The 22845-nt window shown below is 45.1% G+C and overlaps 2 protein-coding genes across 4 annotated transcripts in view; both read left to right on the top strand.

The window, feature by feature from the left end:
• Positions 1–22845, top strand: part of LOC125166135 (BOLA class I histocompatibility antigen, alpha chain BL3-7-like) — a 98743-nt gene that overhangs the window by 72582 nt on the left and 3316 nt on the right. For 2 of the 3 annotated variants that reach the window (XR_007152359.1, XR_007152361.1), the window contains exon 1: positions 22657–22817. The exons of the other annotated variant lie outside the window; for it this stretch is intronic. The gene's annotated coding sequence lies outside the window, so the exon portion shown is untranslated. Of the gene's footprint in view, positions 1–22656; positions 22818–22845 lie in introns of those variants that run through there. 3 annotated transcript variants of the gene reach the window in all.
• Positions 1–22845, top strand: part of LOC125166137 (DLA class I histocompatibility antigen, A9/A9 alpha chain-like) — a 48679-nt gene that overhangs the window by 22518 nt on the left and 3316 nt on the right. The window lies entirely within an intron of this gene.

Below are 22845 nucleotides of genomic sequence, written 5' to 3'. Positions count from 1 at the left end.
GTCCTGTGACAGAAGTCATACAGATGAGGCACAGGACAGGGATTGAGAGCCATCTCCACGTGACTCTTCAGTAGGGACCAGGCAGGAGCTCAATAATGACACCCCAGGGAGCCCAGGGTGTATCTTTTCAAGAGGTCACCATGTTACTGTTCAGGACTCCTTCACAGGGAAAATAGTCCCATTCTTTATCTTCAGTGCACCAAGGATCAGCTGACCCTGTATCTCTGAACTGGACAGGCTTCCCCATGGCCTCTCATGACACCTGCTCAGAAATGTGTTCATTACCAGAGCCACGTTGCACCCATACTGTAATCCATCGGAAACAAATGTGACAGACTCCCTGACATCACATGAGGTGACTCTCAAGGAGAGCATGACATCTGTGTTCTCCACATATCAGACGTCTCTCCCGCACTGGCTGCTGGGAGAAGACTCGGCGGGTGTGTTCCAGGTGCCTCACATCATCGTCCCATCCACAGCCCACAGCCCAGCAGTGACCAGGTTTCCTACCATCTACAGCACAGTCCTGAAGCTTCGAGTGCACAAGAACCTAGGTGCTTGTTGACAAGGCACCTTCCTGGGTGCATCTACTGACAGAGAAGCAGACGCACCACCTCTGGGACAGAGCTTGTGAATGTGCTCTTGAGCGGTGCCCCAGGTGCTTGGAGACCACACCTTGAGAACATGGTCCTGGAACCGTGCTTCTGACGTTCCAGCATGTAAGCAAATTCTGTGAGGATCTTGTTAAAAATGCAGATCCTGATCCTGTAAGTGGGTGCTTGAGCTTGGCCATCAAGAAATTGTGCCATGTCGACTTCCCAGGGAGGATTCCATACACTTTTCCTACTTTTATGATGTGAGAAGAACCTTTGTGAGATGAGAAATCCTCCATTTTTCTTTGGGGGGATAACAATTGTTGCTCGGAAGGATCTATGACACCAATTCACTTACAATCCAAGGGCTGATGCTCCTCAGAACTGGAGAGAAGCCTCCAGCACAAATGCCCAGAGCACAGGGAAGAATAAGGGTGTGTCCCTGATGAAGGCTACAAGCAACCGTCAGATGGGGAGAGTCATGGTCATTGAAGGTTCTGAGGATGGAGGACAAGGCAGAGCTTGTTTCAGATTTAACTCAACCCGTTCCAAGGCCTCCATTCAAACTTTGCTGCCTTTCTGGTGACTCAGTGCAGATAATGTAAGAAAATTATCATGTACAGAGCATTTTTTTGCTAATACTATTGAAGCAGTGGATGAGAGGTGGTGCAGGGGTGTCCTCCTCTGTCACTGTGGATTATATGCAGTCAGCTTGTGCCCAGATCCCAGGCATCCCCGTACTTCAGCTGGATATGCCTGAACATGGAACCTCAGGTGCCTGAATCTTGTTCTCACAAGATCAGATCATGGGCTGGGACCTTTTCACCCCAAATCCTCTCTCAGGGGAGACTTCAGAAATGGCAGGAGGAGGGGGTGGAGTTACTTCCTCCCCAGAAGACAATTATCAAAACTGAAGAAAAACATTAAAGTAAATACTTAAAGCCCATGAAAAGGAACTGCAGGCAGGCAGAAACATGAGAAGTTTAATCTTGAATAACCACCACTACAATGGACGAGAACCACAAGTTCAGAGCTTTCTCCCTTCTGGTTGTTCCCCTCCCCTAGCGTAACTGCAGCCCAGTGGCTCACAGGGCAGATGACAGCAGTCACAGTTCCAAGGAGCTGGATATTTAAAGGGGAAATTTGAAAGTGAGGGAGCAGCAGAGGGTTGAGACCTGAAATCTGAATAGAATCTCGGCCAAAATCCCTAGATGAGCACCACACTCTGCATGGCTGGGGGACACTCAGGAGACAGTGCTGATAACGCAAGAGGAACCAGAGGGAGGTCTCATTTTATTTTTTATTTTATTTTTTATAATAAGATATAGAAGCTTATCTAATAATTGCCATCATTTTCTTTTTTTTAAATAAGAAATTTATTGTCAATTGGTTTCCATACAACACCCAGTGCTCATCCCAACAGGTGCCCTCCTCAATGCCCTTCACCCACTTTCCCCTCCCCCCTCCCCCCATCAACCCTCAGTTTGCTCTTGGTATTTAAGAGTCTCTTAAAAAGCATCCAACTCTTGATCTTGGGACCATGAGTTCAAGCCCCACATAGGGCACAAAGTTGACTTAAAAGATAAGACCATAATGGTTGAAGGATGGTCAGACTTTGTGGCTGGGAGGACATTTAGAAGTTTGGGGGAAATACCAGGAACAAGACAACCACAGAGGAGGTGAGGACTAAAAACTGAGGAGAACCTGCACAAACCTCAACTGACCCCCAAACCACACAGCTGGACGGAGGCTCACTCAAGACCCAGCATAAAATACAGCCCCTGGAGGTGGGAAAAACTGGGTATAGATATCACCAGTCAACAATGTTCATGTCACAGTGGGGTCCATGCTAGTGAAACACTTTTAGGAAAAACACAATTGTCAAAAAAGAAAAAGAGACAATAGATTTCAGATTTGCTAAAACTAAAACACACAATCCACTTTTAAAGGACATATTTTAAAGGACATGCAGAGAAACCGAAATGTGTGACTATGCAAAATTCAACACAAGCGTGTTCCCTGTGTGATGATTCCCAGATATTGCAATCCGCACCAAACCCGGCCACGAGCATCAAAGAATGAATAAATACATGTTGAAAGAATTTAAGAAAATCGAGTTATCAAAGGGTGAACAGAAAGGAAATCTGAATGAAGAAGTAGACTGTACAAAGAAGACCAAATTGACATTCTAGAACTGAAAGGGGAAAAAAATGCAAAGACAGTTCAATGGGTAAACTTCACGGAAGGCCTGGGAAGGCAGAGTAAAGAATCAGTGAGGTTGAATATAAATCAATAGAAATTACCCAATCCAAAACATCAGAGAAAAAAGATTGAAGAGAAACTTATAAAACCTCAGAAATCCACAGACAATAAAAAAATCAAACAGAGGATCAGACTGCAAAAATGGGAAGGAGGAAAAGGGCAGAAGAATATTTGAAGAAATCCCGTTTGAAAACTCCTCTAATTTAGTGCAAAAAGCTTGAGCATATAAGATGTGAGAAGCTCATCACTCACCAGAGAAGAGAAGCAAAAGAAAACCACACTGAGGCTCTTCATGTCCACAGGAGAGAATCAAAAAGAAGACAGGGGCGCCTGGGTGGCTCAGTCAGTTAAGCGTCTTGACTCTTGATTTCGGCTCAGGTCATGATCTCTGGGTCGTGTGATGGAGCCGCGGTTGGATCTCCCTGCTGAGCATGAAGCCTACTTGGTATTCTCTCTCCCTCTGTCTTTGTCCCCTGCTCATGCACTCTCTCTCTTTCTCAAGATAAATATATATTTAAAAACTAAGCAAAAAAAAAAAAACCAAAAAAAAAACCCCAAAAAAACACCAAAGGCAAATCTTCAGAGTTGACAACACCTTCCACACAGGACATGGTGGTTTTAAAATGTTCACAGATTCACTGATACTCCCTCCATGAAGAGGTAGAACTAATTCTCCTCCTCTTGTGTGCAGACTGGACTCAGTGACTCAGTTCTCATGGACAGAATAAGGGGGACGTGATAGTGTGTGACTTCAGAGATCAGGTCCCAAAGGGACTGTGGTTTTCTTCTCCCCCTTCTTCTCTTTCTTTCCCTCTCTCAGATCCTGGATTTGGAAGAAGGCAGGTGCCCTGTCAGAAAGATCCTCACTTGCAGATAGGCCCATGAGTGAGGAGCTGAGGCTTCCCCCTGAGAGCCTGTGGACACTGAAGCTTCCTGCCAGTAGCCACACGTGGGAGCGTGAACTTGATCCTCCAGCCCATGTCATGCCTTCGCATCACTGTGATTCTAGTTGCTATATAGTAGCATTATATACTATCCCTCATTGTGAATTAGGCTGCCCGAGGCTATGGGCCTAGGGAGACCACAACTGGATGGGCCATTCTCAACACAACATATCAAGAGCACACAGTGATCACTTGGTCATCACTGATGAAGTTACCCTTCACCCCCTGGCTAAGGTCGTCTTGCCCAGATTCTCCCCGTGAAGTTCTTCTTTATGCTTTGTCCCTTTCCACGAAGTAGTGTTAGAAGGAGGTCAGGATGTGCAGCCCAGAGATATGGGCTGTCCCAGTATGAAAATATGCATGCAGGTTGTTGTGCAACATGAGTTCTCTAATGAGTTGGGTAAACACCTCATAGAGGGATCAGCAGCTCCCATGCTTAGTCTGTGTTTGGCTTTACAAGAAACTGCTGACTGACACCCACAGTGACTGTGCTATTTTGTATTCCTGCCATTAGTGACTGAGGCTTTCTGTTGCTCCAAGTCCTAGTCAGCACTTGATATTATCAGTGTTTGGATTCCCACCATTCTAACAGGAGTGTGATGGCAGATCACTGTTGTTCCCTTTGCATTTCCCTAATGACACTTGCTGTGAGCACCTTCTCATGTGCTTATTTGCCAGGAGTATATGTTCTTGGTGAGCTGTCTGCTCAGGCGTTTGCTCATTTTTTTAATGAGTGTGGCTTATTGTTGCTTTTTAAGGGTTTTATGGGTGTTCTAAAACAAGTCCTTTATCAGACATGTGATTTGCAAATATCTTCTCCCAGTCTCTGGCCTGAACTTCTTTATGAACTAACAGTAGACATATATGCACGGATGTATTTTTGGGAGGGTAGGAGAAAGGAGAAAAATGGCTCATTGTGATTTATTTTGGGGAGAGAATTTGGGTGACTGGGGGGACGAGGGATTACCAGATGACATCTTTATTTTTGGATATTTGTGATTATCTGCTGGATTCCCTCGTATGTGCTGGAGTGATGTTTTCAAAACAGAAACTAGTTTAAAATCCCTAACACTTGACAGATCATCCTCAGACCATTAATCAAGACTCGGATTCTGATCTTCTACTTTAGGACCAATCATCTTTTCCCTGAACTATTTTGCCTTTGAACTTCCATTTCTGAAGCAGGTGGGCTTGATTGTATGGACAAGTACTCCCATGAGAATAGCTTAATATGCCCTGTAACATACAAAACCCATCATCTAGAAAGTATTTAAACTGACAAGATAGTAATAAATGAATAAAGGAGCACACCCCAGAAGCAAGAGAAAGATCGTGCTTGCCCCCGCCCTCCCACCTCCAGAGAACAGGGTCCTGAGAAATGGAGCAAAGTCTCTGTGAGTCCCCTGCCCAGGGCGCAGACAGGCAGGCTCAGTCCACCCCCCCCCCCCAGCTCTGTGGCCTGAGCTGCTGACTTTTCTACCATCTCCTTCCTTTTTAAAGTGTAAATAAAGATGTATAAACTGGTTATGATGTGTACGTATGATGTACAATATATATGAGGTGATGTATATTCCCTGTAGAAAAATTATAAAATGAGAAAAGCGAATGAGGACAAAGTAGAAAGGATGGTAATTCTCACACCTGAGCTACTTTGTTGCATTTTCTCCTAGTCTATGATAGATGCTCCTGTTGCTGGAACTCTCTCTCTCTCTAAGGTGATGAGCACTGAGCTCAGGGGTCCCAGCCCTGCTCTCTCCACATGCCATTTCCCCAGTCAGCTCACTGTCCCCCTCTTGAGAAGGCTGGTTCTCACTTCCTCCCCCCTCCTCAGTCTCCTGCACCCCTCCCTGCTCCCCTCCTGAGGTGATGGGCTCCTTTGTTTCTTGCTCTGAAAGAAGGACTCAGGTGAGAACTGCACAGTCCTCCTTCCCCTCCCCCACATCTGCACCTGAGTCCTCACCTTCTAAGTGATGGTGGAGGTGCCCCTCCTGTCTCAGGCTGCCTCTCCATTTTGCCACCTCTCTGCTGGCTCAGCCGTTCCCCATACAAACATGCTGTCCTGACTCCTGTGCAAAAACATGAAATACAACTAAAGAAATCAAAACAAAATCCTCCCATAAAAATCCAACACTTGTTTCCATGACTCCGCCAACTCCTTCCCCATCTCTATGGCCTCCGTGCAGAACTTTCCTGACTCCATGTTGTCTTTAGCAAATGGATAGACACAGAGTTTTAAAAAGTCAAATACTTCTGCAGTGCTTGAGGTCAAGTCAGGTGTCCCCAATCTTCTATGCCCCCCTTTCCTGAATCTCAGAGATCACCTGCACTAGTTCTTTCAGCCGATTCTCTGATTATTGCTTCTGTGCCTCTAAATAGCCTGCTTCTTGCACCCATTCTCTGGTTTTCAGGTTTATGCATCATCTTTACTGAATTTGCTCTTTCATACTCTCCCATATGCCCCGTATAATTATTTTATAACTTTGATTAGCTCAATGTGCACTGTTTGCATTTGTATGACTGTGAAATGCTACTCACAACTGAGCATTTAGTAGACTATGATTACTTTACCTTTCCTGACTCACCTTATTATTTTCCCGGAGTAAATACATATCTTATCCTTCATTTGCTTAGTGTCTGTTGTTCTCATTTAAATCCTTCCCAAGCTCCCCTGGGTAAATCTTCATGAATCTATTCGAGCCCATCCACTATTCCACTTCATGTCTGTGCAGATGCCCATCCTGCAGCCCTCAGTCCTGCCCCATGTGGACGGGATGCCTGCACACCTGGGGCAGGGCCAACAGCCGGATCCCCTCAGCTCAGCCTCGGTGCCCTCTGCCTCTCTCCTTCTGGCCCCCTGTTGCCTGGATCCCATGTGCTCCCTTTTGGTTTTCTCCATCATTTTCCCCTTTGCCTAGTGGTATCCCATGGAGGGAACGTGGAAAGTAGACACTGACACTCTAAACATCTGACGTGCCTCTGGGCTACCCTCACCCTGATTCCCACGGTGATGGGATAGAGACTCTGTCCTGGACACAGTTGTCCTCAGGATTTGGGGACCGTGGGTCATGTCTCCCAGCTGCTAGTTCTGTGTTGTTGTGTCTGGAGTTTCCAAGGTGTCTGCTCCTCTACCCTCCTCCTGACATTTCATTGTGACGTGTCTTCGTGTGGGTCTCTTGTCATCCACTCTAGTTAAGAACTTGGGTAGGATTTTCAACATATGCGTTGCTCCCTGTCAACTCTGAGAAATATTCTTGAAATTTTTAGAAACAAATTTTAAGAACCAAACAGGTCCTCTCTCCTGCTGCCTCCACCTCCCGACTGCACTACTTCGAGGAAGTACAACTTTAATCATCCACTTTATCGACTAAATTATTCATTTCTAGAGTCATCGTTTTAACTCCCAAGAGCTCTTTCCTGTTCTAGGGTTGTTCACCAGTGTGTGTGGTTCAGATTCTGTTCCATATGCCATATGCTTCTTACACTCTGTAGAATGATTGATTCTAGTGACTGGGGACCTGTTAGGTCCTCGGGACATCCTGATCTTTCTCCACACACACTCACCTCAGGAGTGACTTACATTTTCTTGTCATTTCTGGTAATGCCCACCTCCCACAGGACAGTGCCAGCATCGTGTCACCAGGGGCTCACGCTTGTTCTTTTTTTTACATCTGGAGTCAGCTGACCCTGAGTCACTGGAGGCCTCGAGATGTACATGGGATGATGGGCTTTAGTTTGATTTGTGCAGGTAAGTCACACTGCCTCTTAATGTCCTCTTAGTCTCTGAACCTAGCAGCATCCCATTGCAGAACACTCCGGAACATTGCAACAGTTCACTTGCATGGAGTGCACACTCATACCCACCTCCCGATGGACAGAGAACCAAAGAAAGACAAGTCGACAAAGCCTCTGAGTGCAAACGTTCTGGATTGAACCCTGGTTCCACTACCTTCTTATCCTCCCTGAGTCTCCCTCTCCCTGTGTGTACAAAGGGATCCCCTAGAGGGTGCTCATGGGTTTGCTTTGATGATTAACTTTGACCCCTGTGTACATCACATGGGGATAATGCCTGAGACATATTCCATTACTTATACTTATCATTATCATATTGATCCTAGCACTTAGATATAGTTCCATTCTTTGTTTTTATAAACCACAATTCAAGAAACTTCCCTGAAAATATAGTGTTGAAGTTTTTTTAAAAATATTTTTAAAGGTTTATTTACTTTTGGGAGACAGAGAGAGAGAGAGAGACAGACAGACAGAGCACGAATCAGGGAAGAGTAGAGATGGAGGGAGAGCCCAGAATCTGAAGCAGGCTTCAGGCTCCTTGCTGCCAGCACAGAGCCCTGATGCAGGGCTCGAACTCACAAACCATGACAGATCACGACCTGAGCTGAAGCCAGAGGCTTAACCAACTGAGCCACCCAGGTGCCCCTAGTTTTGAAGTGTTTTAACATATATTTATTTTTGAGAGGCCCAGCACAAAAAGGGGAGGGGCAGAAAGAGGGAGAGACACAGAATCCAAGGCAGGCTCCAGGCTCTGAGGTACCAACACAGAGTCTGAATGGGGCTCAAACTCCCAAATCTTGAGATCATGACCTGAGCCCAAGTCCGGCACTTAACTGAGTCACCCAGGTGCCCCCCTGAAAATATAGGTTTGAGAACATATGTGATTATCTCCTCAGGATAAACTCCTACCTGTGTGGCTTAGTGCTGTAAGCATGAACCTCTTGATTTCAGCTCAGCTCATGATCTCTGGGTTCTTGAGACCCAGCCTGGCGCCTACTGCTTGGGATTCTCTCTCCTCTCTCTCTTGGCCCCTCTTCCCGCTCCTGCATGCACTCTTTCTCATTTTTCTCAAAATAAATACATAAATTTTTTAAAAAGGATAAACTTCTAAAAGAGAATGTCTATGTCACAGTTTAAGCACACTTAAATTGTGGAGACATTTTGCAGTACCCTTGAAAATTTTTATAACAGTCGTCACTCCCATTATCCTTTATAACAGTGTATTTTCCCGACCCTCTGTTGGACACTCTCTTCACCTACTTTCGTCTTTGCCAAGTGAAGATACTAAATTTTATTCCCGTTTTTTATTCTGTTGGAGAACAAGAAGCGGGAGGCACTGTAAGAATATCCGGAAGGAAAGGGACAGAACAGCAAGAAACTGAAAGCAGTTTCGTTCCCAGGACGGAAGGCCACCGGGACTGCTCGATCTCTCCATAAGAACATACTATGGGCATCAGGCCTGGGATAAGAATGTTTTGTCTGGTGCCAGATGTACTCACGGCCTAGTATAGAATACACTGCAGGTGCACAGCCTGTCAAGATGCCAAATACTACGTTGTATGTGCAAATTATCAGACAATTTGCAAAAATAAAAGAGGCTTGAGCCAGGAGACAGGTGCTTAGGCTCCTGGAGAGTCAGCCCCTTGCTTTGCAATTCTCTCCTCACAGCACCTTCAGGCCCTGTCTCTCTACAGCTGGCACCAGAACGGGGACATGAAGGTGGACGTTTGCCACACTGCTGAAGAAGTGCCACAGGAACCGAAGGGAACTTTGGAGCCGAGAAGCTCACCCTTCAGGATTTCTGCAGGGTAAGTATGGGGGATTCTACCTCATGTAGTTAGGACTCATGTCTTCAGCCCTTGCAGACTTTATTAAAGAGCTCAGGGGTAGAAGTGAACCTTTCAGTGTTTGAGGACTTGTTTTATTTGGTAAAGAAACATTGTTACTGGTTTACGCCCTCTGGCAAAAATGCTTTGAATCAGAAACTATGGAATTTGGTCTTATGTGCTTTGCATTGGTCTTATGTGCTTTGCATGATGCTCATCAGGAAGGAGAAGTAATCCCTCTCTCTGTATGGTCTTTATGTAATTTAATTTCCCTGGCTTTGCAGCCCTTGCAGTCAGAATCCGAGAAAAAGGGGGCATTGGTTCTCACAACCCCTCACTGGCTGAAAGTGATCATGAGCCTGTGGATAATGACTGGAAGCCGAGCCCCTACACCCACCACCGGAGGGACAGAGACCTATGGGGGTCCTGGGTTAATGGCTCAGAGATAGTTGCAGCTTAAGCCTCGGGACCCCTGCCTCCCGCACTGCCCCATGGTCCTGAGCTGGTTGATCCTTTTGAGGAAACTAAATGTTCTGCTTATTCAAAAAACCTATCTCTTGATACGTCCGCTGGGAGCATCGCAGTTCCTGTTTCCTCGATGATGCAGATGCTTCAACAAGCTAAGCCTGCGGGGGACACTGAATTAATGGCTAGTATGCCTTCAGTTTAGCCTGTCAACATTACCCAAATTCCTTCTCATCAGCAATATCCTCAGGGAGGGCAACGATTTGATCATCATTACCTTTAAGTTTTAAGGTCATTAAGGATTTGAAACAGGCTTGCACGCAATATGGTGTTATTCCCCTTATATGTTGGGATTGGTGCGTGGTTAGCAAATTCAGAGCCACTCATTCCATGGGACTGGGAGGTCCTAGATCACACTTTTCTAAGTGCTTCTGAATTTTTGCAGTTTAGAACTTGGTGGGATGAAGAAGCACAAATACAGGCCCGGAGTGATGCCACCATCAATGTTCCTGTGCCCATTATTGGAAAACAACTTACGGGACCGGACAATGGTTTGGCTTACAGGTTCAGCTTCAGTATGATGATCAAGCTGCGATACAAGTTATATTGTGCTGCCTTGGTGCCTGGGAGAAAATATCTACCCTGGGACAGGCTACAACCTCTTTTGTTCAAGTTAAACAGAGTCCTAAGGACCCCTATGTAGATTTCATGGATGGGCTAAAGGATGTTATTATAAAAACTGTTTCTCGGGAGGGCTTAGGGGATCTCCTCTTAGAGCTGCTGGGTTTTGATAACGCTAATAAGGAATGCCAAAAGCTTTATGCCCAGTGAAATCTCAGTGAGGTGATTGAACTGATTATTTAAAGGCCTGTCAAGATATTGGCTCAGAGATCTATAAAATGGGACCACTGGCAACGGCTATTCAAGACACTGGACCTTACAAACAGTCCAAGTGTTTTCGCTGTGGCAGATTGGGACATTATAAAAGAGATTGTCAACAGCCCAGTCCTAACTATTTAGGTGATCCACCTTGGCCACCAGAAGGAAATACTAAACCTCCTGGGTTATGCCTCTGATGCAATAAAGGCTATCACTTTGCAAATCAATGTAGATCTAAATTCCATAAGAATGAAGCTCCCCTGTCATCTCTGTGAGGAAAGGGGATAATGCCACCCACCCCAGGGCCTGAATGTAAACAGTATGGGGAGTCAGATTCTACATCAGGCAAATCTGTCCATGATCCCCTCCAGACCACAGGAGGGAGCTCTGCATTAGATATCCCAGCCCCAGATTCCCTGGTCATGGAATCCGCCACGGGAATTTATAAGGTTAAAACTGGGATTTATGGCCCCTTGGCCTTCTTATTGGACAAAGTACTCTTACATCCAAGGGAGTTCATGTCCACTTAGGAATTAGAGATGCTGATTTTAAGGATGAAATTTTAGGAATGGGTAGTACTTCTGTTCCTTACTGTGTCATGGCAGGAGATCCCATTGCTCAACTAATTACATTGCTTTAAATTCCATGACGATAGAACGGCAGGGAGGGTTTGGACCTACTGGCAAACCGGTATCTTGGCAAATGTTTCTAAAGGACGGAAGGCCTGAGATGACCTTACAAATAAACGGAAAATTGTTTACTGGCCTGGTAGACTCAGGAGCTGATGTCACCATCATTGCTTCTAAGTTTTGGCCCAAGAATTGGCCTCTTCGACCTGTATCTGCAGTCTTTACAGGTGTAGGAAAAGCTACTGATATCCCACAGAATGTTGAAATTTTTCTATGTAAAGGGCATGAAGGCCAGGCTGCTACTATCCAGCCTTATGTTACTGATAGAGCTACTAATCTGTGGGGAAAAGACCTATGAAGTCAATGGGGAGCATACATTAATATTCTTTATGTTTCCCCTGCTGCAACCAATATGATGTCCAAAATGAATTATAATCCAGTAAAAGGGCTTGGACAACAAGAAAATGGGCATATGAAGCCAATTATTGCTGAAATGTGGCCTCCTTGTGTGGAACTGGGATATCCTGTACAGATTCAAATTTAGTGTAAGGGCCACTGTTCCTGAACAATGTTATGTCTTACCATTAAAATGGTTGACAACTGTCCTGGTGTGCGTGGAACAGTGGCCCCTTCCAAAAAAGAAATTAGAGGCTTTAGAGCAATTAGTGCAAGAACAATGGGATGCCGGTCATATAGAAATGTCCACCAGTCCATGGAATTCTCGGGTGGTTGTGATAAAGAAAAGATCTGGGAAATGGAGAATGGTAATGGACTTAAGGAAGGTAAGCGAGGTTATACAACCTATGGGACCTTTGCAACCTGGGCTCCCATCCACTGCTATGATTCCTCAGAAGTGGTCATTAATTGTAGTAGATGTAAAAGATTGTTTTTTCACAATTCTACTACAGCCAGATGATAGAGAAATATTTGCTTTTTCTGTACCTTCATACAATCATATGGTTTCTGAACAACGTTAACAATGGAAAGTGCTTCCGCAAGGTATGCTTAATACCTACTATGTGTCACCATTTTGTTAATCTGCCGCTTTCACAATTAAGCATTCAGTTTCCACAGGTGTTGATTATCTATTACATGGATGATATTCTGTTTGCTGCAGAAACGCCTACATAGGTAGAAGATCTTTATCAAGCTGCTAGATTATTGTTACCCAAATATGGCCTAATAATAGCAGAGGATAAGGTGCAAACCCAAGATCCCTTCCTTTATCTTGGTGCCAAAATTCACAAAGCAACCATCATTTCCCCAAAAGTACAAATATGAAGAGATGATTTAAAAACTTTAAATGATTTCCAGAAGTTACTAGAAGATATAAATTGGTTGCAACCTGCTTTGGGAATCCCAACTCCTAGCTTATCTCATCTTTTCCAAACATTAGCCCGAGATCCCAACCTTAACAGCCCTAGGGTCCTCACAAAAGAGGCAGAGGCTGAACTACAATGGATTAAAAATCATACTGATTGTCAGCTCACTCGTATTTGACTTAATGTCCCTCTTCAATTATGGATTTTTCCTACTCCACGTTGTCCAACTGCGGTCTTATGGGAGGATGGGGGAATCATTGAATGGCAGTTTTTACCAAAAAAGGACACTGAACTTCTTACCATATATCTGAGTAAAATTAGGATTATAATTTGGAGAGGCTGATCCCAACTACGTGTGCTTAATGGTGGTGATCCCTCCTCTGTAATTATTCCCTTATCATATCAACAAATTGATATGGCTTACCAAACTAATATACAAAGGCAAATAGCCTTGTCCCATTACGTAGGAAAATTAGACAATCACTATCCAAGGGACAAAATTTTGTCATTTCTCAAGGTACATCATTCTCTTTGGCCAAAGAGAATTCGAGACTAGCCTCTAGCAGATGCTGACACATGTTTTACACATGGAAATGGTCATGGTAGAGCTTGTATACATGGTCCTATTTCTAAGGCCTGACAGACACCCTATACATCCACTCAAAAGGTTGAATTAGCAGCTGTTATGGAATTGTTGCATCTAGTACCTGCCTCCCTCAATGTTGTGACAAGTTCACAATATGTGTGGCCCACAGTCCTAAATACTGAAACAGCACATATTGTTCTAGGAAATGAATTACATCGTCTGTTTTTGCATTTACAAGAATTAATACAGCAAAGCCAACACCTCTATATATCATTCATATTCACAGTTATTGTAACCCCCTGGCCCGTTAGGCTTAGGAAATTCCACTGCTGATGAGTTATTACAAGACACCTTACAGATGACACAACAGGAGCATATGCTTCCCCATACTAATGCTTGAGGACTTGCCCATAGACACACTGCAACACATCTTCAGTTAAAAGACATTGTTAGTGCCCGTCCTTCTTGCAAGCCCCTCACTGTGGCTCCATACACCTCTGGAGTGAATCCTTGTGGACTATAGGCAAATGAAGTGTGGCAATCTGATGTTACCCATATTGCAGCTTTTGGTAAGCTCCCTTATGTGCGTGTTACTGTGCATACCTTCTCCAGATAGATCTGGGCCACGGAATGTACCAGAGAAAAGGCTATGCACATCATTGCTCATTTTCTTGAAACCTTTGCAATTCTAGGTATCCCACAATGCATTAAAACTGATAATGGCCCTGCATACGTATCTCATAAGGTAGCCTGCTTCTTTGCAGCCCAACAAATTACTCCTCTTACTGGAATTCCCTATAACCCTCAAGGTCAAGGGATCATAGAATGCACTCATCAGGTACTTAAAATTATGTTAATTAAACCAAAAGGGGTAAAAGAAGAAGGACTTAGACCTACACCATGGGGACAATTACACTAAGTCTTATATACTTTAAACTTCTTGGACACACAAGGACCCCATACATGTCCTGCTGCTGAGGTACACTGGCACAAGCAAAAGGCCACCCCTGTTTATCAGCTGGTATATTGGAAAGATGAGAAGGGACACTGGGAAAAGGGAGAGGGTGTTGTGTGGGGCAAACGGTATGCTTGTGTCTCTACGATCAAGGCTACCAGTGGTTACCCAGTTAGGGCTTGAAACCCAGGCATGAGCTGATCCAAGTGACCTCAGTTCAACATGACTCCACTAATCAAAGAATTTTGCTGAGTGTCCATCCAGAAACTGATAATTGTGCACCATCCCTTTTCCGAGGCACTCTAGGATCGCTCAACCTCCTACTTGGGGACAAGTTAAGAGGTTGACACATGATGCTGAAAAAATATTGATGCAGACTTGCAGCCCACAAACTCCTGTTCAGCTTTTCCTTGCGATGCTCGCAGTTATAACTACTACAATAAGTGCTGATAACTATACTTCCTGGGCTTATATCCCTCATCCACCTCTCAGTCAGCATATGAATGAATTGGTATGACTGCCTTGTCCTGGTATATATAAATGACACTGAATGGACACCTGGGCCATTTGACAGCAGAGGACCACATAGGCCAAATGAAGAAGGTACTGTTATGGATGATTATACTATACGGATTGAAGGGCCTCAAATATGTTTTCGTTATGGGAAACACTGCCTTAAAAGTAAGCCTCAAGCATGGCTATCTATTATTAAAAATGGTACCAGCACAAACATATATTCATACTATCAGCCCATTCTCTGATTGGCTCCAATCTTACAATTAATGACAACCTCCAATGCTTCCGTCTTGTACTACTTGTACATTGTCAGAATGGGACGGATGGGCGACTTGGGAAGCATGTAGAGGGGAGATAGGGTGAGTTCTTTTTTTTTTTTTTTTTTTTTTAAATTTTTTTTAACGTTTATTTATTTTTGAGACAGAGAGAGACAGAGCATGAACGGGGGAGGGTCAGAGAGAGAGGGAGACACAGAATCTGAAACAGGCTCTGGGCTCTGAGCAGTCAGCACAGAGCCCGACGCGGGGCTCGAACTCATGGACAGTGAGATCGTGACCTGAGCCGAAGTCGGATGCTTAACCAACTGAGCCACCCAGGCGCCCCAGGGTGAGTTCTTTTAAATATTTCCTATGGAAACATCATTGATTGGAGCCCTATGGGCTCAGCTTGCCTTAAGAATTCGTTACAAAATCTACAATGGTGTGTTCATAATCATACTATCCGCACCACTCCTAATGGCTCAATTGTTTGGCACAGTGGGGGATTTTCTGCGCCCAGGCCTCATTTACAACCAGGACCCTTACAAAAGCATCTATGGAAATTAACTGCTGCCCCCCACCTTTTCCATATCTGGAAGGGCACAAATTATAAAAAAGGCTCCAGCAACATTTCTATTTTATCTTTCACGGTCAATAGTACCTGGTACATACGGACTTGTGTCTGTTTGCCATGCATACTATTAAAAGGGAGAGTTTGGAATGATTCTGAGGCCCTTATAATCTGTGTTAACTGCTCATTATACATATATATGTTGTCTTAACAATTCTATACCCTTTACTCTGTCACCCGAAAGCTTATATTTACTTAGAGCATGCCCTGGCCTGTGGCTGCCGCTTTGCGTGTCTCGACCACTGCAACATTGTTCAGAAATGTATCTGATGGACCACGCTCTATGGCGAGCTCTTCATGGATCCCGACGGTTTGCTGGAATGCTTGTTGCAGCTCTCATAGGCATTATTGCTGTGACTGCGGCCGCAGCTACTGTGGCTGTCTCCTTGCACCAATCTGTGCAGACACTACAATTTGTGCAACAGTGGCATGAGAAATCTCTCCAACATTGGAAGACACAATGGGATCTTGACAGTCGACTGTGCAGTGAGATTGCAGGCCTACAACAGGCTGTGTGATGCTGCTGGGAGATCAATTACTGAGCTACAAAACAAATATCATTAAAATGTGATTGGAGCACTACATCAATATGTGTAACCCTGTTACCGCTTAATAACACTAAATTTCCATGGAATGATGTTAGAGACACTTGCTCCGACAATCTAATGTGTCTATGGACATTCAACATCTGCAAGCACAGATCTATGAGACTTTCAAAACCAATCTGGGCATGTTATCCAGATCTAAGATCTTAGAAAGTATATCAGAGGGATGAGGAAAATTAAACCCTGTAGAGCATGTTAAGATATTTAGCTTCTCTGCTGCTATTCTGTTTATATTAATATGCGGTGTATTTATCTTTGCATGTACAGTCTGTGCCAGAGACGATGAGCCGGTCAACGTACCGACTGACAGTTTGGGATATGCAATGTCCTCCTACAGTCCATCAAATACAAACAGAAAGGGGGAGATGCTAGAGAACAACAGGCCGGAGGCACCGTACGAAAGTCCTGGAAGAAAGGGACAGAACAGCAAAAAACTGAAAGCAGTTTCATTCCCAGGACAGAAAGCCGCTGGGACTTCTCCTTCTCTCCAGAAGGACATCATCCGGGTGCCACCCTGGGGATAAGAATATTTTGTCTGGTGCCAGATGTACTCATGACCCAGTATGGAATACGCTGCAGGTGCACAGCCTGTCAAGAGGCCAAATACTGTGTTGTATTTACTTGCTGTTGTCAAATATTTGCAAAAATAAAAGAGGCTTGAGCCAGGGGACCCAGGCTTTGGCTCCTGGAGAGTCTTAGCCCCCTGCTTTGCAATCCTCTCATACCACACCTTTATAGGACCAGTCTCTCTACATATTCCACACTCTCATTTTCTTTGTGTTTATTTATTACCAATATAGGTGTGTGACATTTCGTGTCTTCCTTTCCAAAGTGTTCTCTAATATTTCTAATTCTCTTTTTTTTTTCTTATTGAGTGTTCCATTCCTTTCAGGTTACAGCATAGTGACTCGTCATATAATCCAATAATTGCACTCTTGGGTGTTTACCCCCTAAAAGTGAAAACACCAATTCTTTTATTTTTTAAGGTTTATTTATTTTTATTGAGAGATGGAGAGAGAGTACACAAGCAGGGGAGGGGCAGAGAGAGGAAAAGGGAGGGAGAGAGAGAGAATCCCTAGCGGACTCAGTGCTGTCAGCCCAGCGCCTGATGTGGGGTCAACTCACAAACTGTGAGTGTGCACGTCCACACTATGGAGCATTGTATAGACATTGAGATGCTATTTCCACATCAGAAATGATTTTCGTTTCACTGAGTTTTGAAACGTTTAGAAATAGAAGTCCCAGGAAGAGTTTCTACTTTTCGGTTTTCCCTGTATCACCATCACGGGGCTGGAGGACAAGGTGCACAGGGACACAGACACCTCAGCAATGGCATGGGCTCCTGAGCTCTCCTCTCCTGCAATCCTGCCTCACCCCTGAGCCTGACCCCTGTGGACTCCAGGCCTGCTCAGAAACTTCTCCCTCTCCTCACTGACGCCCAGGCGACTGCTCAGACATCTCTACTTGATTTACAGTCCAGACCCCACTCAGGCTTCTCAGTCAGTATCGACCTGAGAGCAGAGCAGTGGGGGATGTCCCCTTACCTTCCACCCCAGTGTGGTCACAGAACCAAGGAGAGAAGACCCATCTGCCTTTCTCCTCCTCAGCCAGGCTCTCCCTAGGGTCTTCTTCAGCCCCAGAACCTGGACAGGGGACCGGACACGAGGGGGCGCCCTCATCCCAAATGATGTTCAGTGAGTGAAGTTTTCAAAAGCAACAGGGATGGGGCGCCTGGGTGGCGCAGTGGGTTAAGCGTCTGACTTCAGCCAGGTCACGATCTCGCGGCCCGTGAGTTCGAGCCCCCGCGTCAGGAGCCTGGAGCCTGGAGCCTGTTTCTGATTCTGTGTCTCCCTCTCTCTCTGCCCCTCCCCCGTTCATGCTCTGTCTCTCTCTGTCCCAAAAATAAATAAATGTTGAAAAAAAATTAAAAAAAAAAAAAAGCAACAGGGAAACCTGTATCACCCCTCCCCCCCCCCCCCCCCACCACTCCCCCCCTCCCCCGCCCCACACAGACACCACACAGACAAATGCTAAGGAAGACTTGTGGTATATAACACACATATATACACACATGCTAGAATATTATGCAGCCACAAAAAGGATGAGATCTTGCCACTTGTGACAACATGGATGGACAAACAGGGCAGTGTGTCTGCTAAGTGAAAGAAATCAGACTGAGAAAGACAAGGACCGTATGATCCCACTCATATGTGGAACTTACAAAACAAGACAAATGAATAAATAGACAAGCAAACAGCAGAATCAGACATATAAACACATATAAACACAGAGAACTCACTGATGGCTGCCAGAGGGAAGGAGGTTGGGAGGATGGGTACAGTGGGTGAGGGGAGCCGGAGATACAGGCTCCAGTTATGGAAGGAACAGGTCATAGGAAGAAAAGGCACAGCACAGGGAATATCATCAGTGATACTGTAACACAGTCTGGTGACAGGTGGCAGCTACACTCTGGTGAGCACAGCATGGTGTAGACAGAGGGTGAAGGGCCCCTGAGTGGCAGTGTGTTCTCCGGTCATGGTCCCAGGGTCATGGGATCCAGCCCCTCAGTAATCAGTCTGCATGATATTCTCTCTCTCTCTCTCTCTCTCTCCTTCTCTCCCTCTTTGCCCTTCTTCCCTGCTCTGGCTGTCTCTCTCTCAAAAACAGAGTATGTATTCAGTATTTGAGTCACTGTGTTGTACAACTGCAACTAATGTAATTGTGTCTTTCAACTATATTCAAAGTTAAAATATATTTAAAAAGAAATTAATTAGGGAGTATAAACCGTAGGGGTGCCTGGGTAGGTATGTCGGTTGGGCATCCGACTCTTGATTTCAGCTCAGGTCATGCATGATCTCATGGTTCATGGGTGTGAGACCTGCATCAGGCTCTGTGAAATGGTGCGTCCTCTCCCATGGCTGCAACTTCAGAGAAAACATGCGCAGTTACAATAAGGCATGGGAAGGCTAAGTGAGACTGGCAGAAACACAGACCCCTATACACGCAGGTGTTCGTGTGGGGTGTGGGGTCAGAGGAGAGACTCGGGTGCAAAAAAAAAAAAATTAATTGGATGAGAGAGGAAAGGGACCGGAGATAGAAATGAACAAAACATCCCAACACGGCATCAAGGTCGGGGGACATAAACTTGTCAGGCGCCCATTAGGCGTCAGGCACCATTCTCCACACTACATGGTTCAAGACAAAGTCTCTAAGGAACAAGGAGACTATGAACAGTTGGAGGAACCAATTTCATTAGATCAATACTCACTGGAGGAGGAAATGTTCATCTCATCAGGCAGTTCAGTACCATCAACCTCAGTTTGACCTTGCACCTCACTGAGGATCTTGGCATTGTTTTCACTTGACACAAATGTGATGGCCGAGCCCTTGGGGAAACTGTCCTGATCAGGCCTCCTGGAAAGGGACAGAGGGTAGCACTGGAAGACCCCAAAGTAGGAAGACACCCAAAAGGAAGGACGAGGATGTAATGTACGAAGACACAGGAAATCAGGGGCTGGGAGAGGACACTGGGATGTCCGTGTGGATGGGTGTGCAGCTTACCCAATACAGGTAGGCGTGGGAATCATCTGGCAGGTGGTAGTTGATGGCAGAGTTCATCTGCTTAATGTCCATGCCTTGGCCACATAGGTTGCTGGCCACAAGAATTCGTTATTGAAGACCTTTAAACTACTGATACCAAGAAAGCTTTTGTCAGAAAGACAATCATAAAAATGTTCACAGTCCTTTATCTCAGGGGTCTCATTTCCTCCCAAGGACACAAGACATCTTCCCATCTCTCACTCACCTCTACTCCTGAAGGGTCTCACAGTGTAAGGCAATGGCTGGCAAGTTCTGCTCCACCAGGAGCTGGGCCAGGGCAAATCAATGCCGCACAGACTTCACAAAGATCTTGCCTGTGTGTGGAGAGTAGGGGGATGTGGGCCCATGGGTGTGTGTGGAGGGGAGAGTGACAATGTGCCAGAGTGCGAGATTTCTGGAAGTACACCCTCTGCATGAATCCCACTAAGTCCTTCTTATTCCCTGCTACACGATTCCTTTTTTCCTCTAAGTAAAATTACTCTTCCTTTCTCTCCTTTGCTTTGGATTTTCCTGAACAAATCGGCCTGTGAGGAGATACAGAGAACAGTAACCAAATCTGGCAGACATGTTAGGAGACAGGAATGAGGTACTCCATGACAAAGGGATAAGTATTGGAACTAGGGTCTGGAAAGGCTATGACCAATATTCCTGCTTATGAAATATTAAACCTAAGACCTACCCTAATTCTGGGAGTAGTTTTAGTGTGAAAAATTTGCACAATTTGTAAGCTGAGAGGAAGCTTCTCTTCAGGGTGTGATAAGGGAAGCAATAAACATATGCAAGAACCCTAACAGGGCCAATGTATATTGGAATATTTAAGTATTTAAAAGTCCTGCAGATTTTTTTAAAAGTTTATTTATTTATTTGAAGACAGAGAGAGACAGAGTGAGTATGAGCAGGGGAGGGGCAGAGACAGAGACAGAGACAGAGACAGAGAGATCAAGAGAGAGAATCCCAAGCAGGGTCCACACTGTTAGCACAGAGCCTGAGACAGGGCTCCATCTCACAAACCATGAGATCAGGAGTCTGACCCTTAAATGACTGAGCTGCCCAGGCTCCCCAAAACACTGAATCTTTAATTATTATTGATGGGTTGTAGCTATTTTAAAATATGCAATTGAAGACAGAAGAAACAGCAGCCCCCACATCGGGAACTGGTCTGACAGTGACAGCTGGGCCTCAGTGTGGTCAGAAGCTGGCTGATGCCACCACAGTCCATACTATTCCTGTGGGTCATGAGCCAGTCATCTCACGGAACATAAACAGCACACGAGGAGACTCGGAAACCGTGACATTACTTTATCTAATTAGAGACAAAAACAAGGCGCTGTACGACCCACAAAACACCAAACATCTCCCTGTGCTGGTTACTGAGCAATCACTGCTTTTTACCATTTCTTTGTTTATATCAAGTTTTTATTTAAATTCCAGTTAGTTAACATACAGTTTAATATTAGTTTCAAGAGTAGAATTGAGTGATTCATCACTTACATACAACACCCCGTGCTCATCACAAGTGCCCTCCTTAGAACCCATCACCCATGAGCCCATCCCATTTAACCTGTGACCCACCCAGAAGCTTGACAGCTTCTCAGTACTGACCACTTCTTCTTTTGGGATTTGTGGTAAAATTAAAACAAATGACTTTCTTAAAATTTTTTTTAACGTTTATTCATTTCTGAAAGAAAGAGAGAAACAGAGTGCAAGCAGGGGTAGGTCAGAAAGACAGGGAGACACAGGATCCTAAGCAGGCTCTAGGTTCCGAGCTTTTAACACGGAGTCCCACGCGGGGCTTGAACTCATGGACCATGAGATCTTGACCTGAGCCCAAGCCGGATGCTTAACCAACTGAGCCAACCAGGTGCCCCAAAACAATTGAGTTTTTGATAATTCGATTCCACTGTAATCAATGCTGGAACACCTACATTACTTAGTGAAACAACACACAACACGTTACTTAAAAACATTCATGCATTAGTACAAGATCCATTCCATGTGCAGATGGGCCTATGGATTTAATGTAACAGAAAAACACAGTTAATGATACTGTTTCAGGTCCAGTTTGCAAAGAACCTCAGAGAAAGTACACATTGTGTAGTTTTAATATAGTATCAAAGATGAATATCCATAATTATCTGAAATGGTTATGATACATACTATTCTCCTATATTTGGTCAAGGACATAAATTTTTTCATATACTTCAACCAGAACAACACAATAGATGCAGAAGCAAATCTGAACATCCAGTGGTCTTCCAACCAGACAGACAAGAAAGAGACTTGCAAAAATGTACAATGGAACAAAACCAGTCTTCTCACTGCCACTTTTATTTGGGAACATTGGTACTTTCCACACAAACAATATTTCTGTTTTCATGTGATTTTACATGAATTAATATATATTTGAACCGGTTTTAGTCCTACTGTGGTAAATATGGATCGATAGAATCCACAGACACACAATTCTCCCTGGGAGCCTCACTAATTTGTAAGACTGTAGAGATATCCTGAGAACAAAATGCTGGAGAATCAGTGACTCACACAGCTCCTGGTCCACGACTCAGGGACACAGTGGGACGAAGAGCGCTCTGTGCAGTAGGTGAGGCTTCCAGGCCAAGTACCAGGTCCCCAGGCCCGCCTCTCAGGGACTCTGGTCCCAGGGCGGCGTCCGGGGCAGGGAAGCCCAGTGTTGGGGAGTCCCCATCTGCCCTGGTTTCACTTCTCCCTGTCACAACCTGTGTCAGGTCCTTCTGCCTGGATACTGATGACGCGGCCTCGGTTCACACTATTAGTGTCAGGTTTCCGAAAAAGCCAATCAGCGGCACCGCGGTATAAAGTTTCCGCACCCGCGTCCTGAGACTCACATTTGTCCCCAGACCCCGAGGATGGGGTCCCTGATGCCAGGAACCTTCCTCCTGCTGCTGTCGGGGGCCCTGGCCGCGCCCCAGACCTGGGCGGGTGAGTGCGGGGTCGGGAGGAAAGGGCT

The sequence above is a fragment of the Prionailurus viverrinus genome, chromosome B2 (genome assembly GCF_022837055.1).
Source record: "Prionailurus viverrinus isolate Anna chromosome B2, UM_Priviv_1.0, whole genome shotgun sequence".
Taxonomy (NCBI): domain Eukaryota; kingdom Metazoa; phylum Chordata; class Mammalia; order Carnivora; family Felidae; genus Prionailurus; species Prionailurus viverrinus.
The sequence above is the reverse complement of the archived record's forward strand: the minus strand, read 5'-3'. Positions and strand labels throughout refer to the sequence as shown.